The sequence below is a fragment of the Terrapene carolina genome, unplaced genomic scaffold (genome assembly GCF_002925995.2).
Source record: "Terrapene carolina triunguis isolate 2854851 unplaced genomic scaffold, T_m_triunguis-2.0 Scaffold89, whole genome shotgun sequence".
Lineage (NCBI taxonomy): Eukaryota > Metazoa > Chordata > Testudines > Emydidae > Terrapene > Terrapene triunguis.
Window position 1 is genome coordinate 28,171,960 of NW_020664440.1, and position 3,224 is coordinate 28,175,183.

Sequence of the window (3,224 nt, forward strand, 5' to 3'; positions counted from 1 at the left end):
ACCCAAAGGCCCCTTCTCCCCACACTCTGCAGCGAGTCCACCTGAATGGAGACTCCAGCGGGGGCTTCCCCGCTCCAGGCAGCGTTAATCGCCTGCACGCCAGGATCAGCTCAGCCTGTGAAAGGCAGGGGGCCGATGCAGCCAGATTTGCTGGAATCCTGTGCGGGGCGGAAACTCAACCTTCTGACCTGCCCCCAGGCCCCTGGCCTTTCAGAGGTGGCTCAGCCTTCCAGCTCCCGCTGCCTGCAAATCCTTCTGCCATATTCCACCCAGGGGCCAGCCTTCTGCCGGCTTGTGAAGGGGAAGGGGAGCCCTCTTCGGCTTGGCAGGTCTCCCGCAGCAGCCTCTCCCCAGCTCCTGCTGCCCCTCCAGTTTGACACTGGGAAGCCCTGAGCCTCGCTGGCAAACCCCCCTCCCACTAGCCTGGGCAGCAGCCTCTTGTCCCAAGCCTCGCTGGTCAGCCAGTTAGCCACAGCTGGGGGGAGCTAGTCTGCCCTTAACGACTGTGGCAGAGCAGAGTTTATACACCCAACTCAGGGCCTCTCCTTGGTACCCCATTTCAATGTGTCTTCACTGCAGGCACCTTAACCAGGGGCCAGCCCCCCTTGGGGTTAGACACTCGTTGGGTCCAAACTGATCCAGGCTGCTTCATTGGAGCAGGGGAGTGTTACCTCGACACCATGTCTCCCACCCCCTGGGCCCTCCTCCCATCCATCTCTCTGGGGCTGAGGCACCAGCTGTCCCAAGGGCAAGCCCGCTGGACCTGAGGGCTGAGTCCCACCCCGGGCACATCACCCTCCATATGGGTTAGCCCAGAGGTCTTCTCCTGATGAGCCTCAGGTCTATCCAGGCCCCCAAAGGCTGGGGAAACGGATCTTCCCTCTGGAGGTGCAGGCCCCAGCCAGTTACACCCCATAGTCCTGACCCGCGAGCAGCTTGCCTGCCCACTCATGTCCTATTCAGCTACAGCCTTGCACCTCAGGACTTTAGGATCCCGCGACAGGAGTCAACCATTCCCCCCAGTTCAGGTTTGCCCTAAGCCCCCAAGTGACCCCTTTGTGCGGCCCCAACTTGGGCCAGTCCCCACCTTTGGTTTTTACTCTGAGCCAGACCTACAGTCTATGATCTCATCTGCCGAATGACCCGTGCTACACAGCTCCCGATCCACTAACCACAGCCTGAGCTCAGGCGAGCAGATTCCACAGAACTGGTCTGGCCCCCCCCAGGTCTGACAAAGCATCCAGCGCAGTGACACCTGCCCCTTTACCCCCTTTGTGGCAATATCTCCCATCAGAGTGGCAACCCCATCTACATCCCCCTGGGTCTGCTGCACACCCCAGCCCCTTCTCCTGCGACGAGCCTAAGGGGGCAGTTCACACATAAGCAGTAAGGCCTTTTGGAACCATCCCTAGACCCCAGTATGGGCCCCCACCATTTGACTAAACAACCCAAGGCTCTGGGACCTGGTGAGGGAGTGAGACAGCAGAGTCGGTCTGCAGGGGGACCCACTTCAGATGGCAAGGCAGGAGGGAGGTGGAAGCATTTATGGGGTCTGAGCTCAGCGCGCACAGTGACAAACAGGGGCCTGGAGTCCGAAGGAGTCGGAGAGCTGTGGCACTTGCCCTGGGAAAGGCTAAGCTTCGGGCTGGCAGAGAAATAGGAGTCCTCCCAGGAGACTGGGTAAAGGCCAGGGCAATGAAGCCTTGCAGATGGGTGACAGGGTGGCTTAGGGGGCTCTGTGGGGTGGCAAGGCTTGGGGAGGGGATTCGGGGCGGGGGGCGCGCTGGAGGGGGTCTGCAGGTGGGGGGGAGGAGGTCTGTGCTACAAATGAGCTGCTTGCGGCCTTTGCCTCCCTCCAGGGCCTGGCACAGTTGCTGGCTCTGCTGCAATCCTGTGGCATGGATTTGGGAAGGGATCGGGCACTTCGCTGGGCAGCCCTGGCCATGCCCAGCCTGGCAGCTGTAGCCTGTACCAGCTGCGCTCCCCTCCCTTCCAGGGACTCGCCCCCAGCCCACGCAGACCAGGGCACGTGCAGGAGCTGGGACACACACTGAGGACGCCACCAGCTCTGGGGTGAGGCACCGACACCGGGCAGCTAACAGGGCCTCCAGGAGGCTATTGTGGAGAGGAGCCTGGGAGCAGGACAGCACGGAGACAGCCTGTGAGGAGTCCAGGGACAGGTACCTCCCTGGAATCCCCCCAAGGTTCCCAGCCATTGAAGAGAACCCCAAGGGATGGTGCATCACCCATCCCAATATGCAGCCACCTTTGGGGTGAGGTGCGGGGGCTGTTTATACAGGGATCCCTCGCCCTGCACTGAGATGCAGCTGGCTCTGGGGTGGGCCACAGGACTTGTGCCTAGCGGTCTCATCCTGTGCTCAGACTCTGTCTCTCATCCCTAGGGTCCCAAGACTGTGGTGCAAGGAGAAGCCAGGAGGAGACACCACAGCCCTGGATCAGTGGGGGAGCAGGAGCTGGCGCCAAGAGCCATGGGGGGAGCAGGCAGGGGATGACAGGCCAGAAGAGGCTCCGGGGAAGCCAAGGCGGAGGCTGAGTGTCAGAGTGAGACAGCCTGGGGGGAACAGGGATTGCGGAGAAGGGGCGCAGCTGAAGAGAGAGGGAGGGCAGGTTCCCATCCAGGGGGTAGGGCAGCTGGAGGGAGGGGAGGGACGCTCAGCCATGGGGCAGACACAGAAGGAGGAGGAGGAAGAGGAAGGTCTGGCAGGGGAATTGGGGGGCCAAGAGAGGGAGGAGGATGAGGAGGGGAATGAAGGCCTGGTGGGGAGGCCGGGGGACCAGGAGGCAGGGGAGAAGGATGAGGAGGGCAATGGGGAGGAAGGCTCTGGAGGGGCGGGGGAGGGGGGGGAGGCAGAGGGGAGGGGGAGCAAGGAAGGCTCCACTTTGGAGCGTGTCCAGGCCTCAGCAAATGCGGGAGAGGATGAGGAAGGCCTGGTGGAGAGGAGGGGCCAGGAAGAGGAAGGTCTGGCAGGGAGTCAGGGGAACAAGGAGGAGGAAGACCTGGTGTGGGGGCAGAAGGGCCAAGAGGGTGGTGAGGATGAGGAGATGGAGGGTGAGGAAGGCCTAGCAGGTGGGCAGGGGAGTGAGGAGGAGGAGGAGGAGGGCAGCAAGGAGGAGGAAGGCCCGTCGAAGGGGCTGGGGGGTCAGGATGGGGCCAAGGAGGAGGAGGAGGAAGGTCTAGTAGGGTGGGGGGGCCAGGAGCAGGG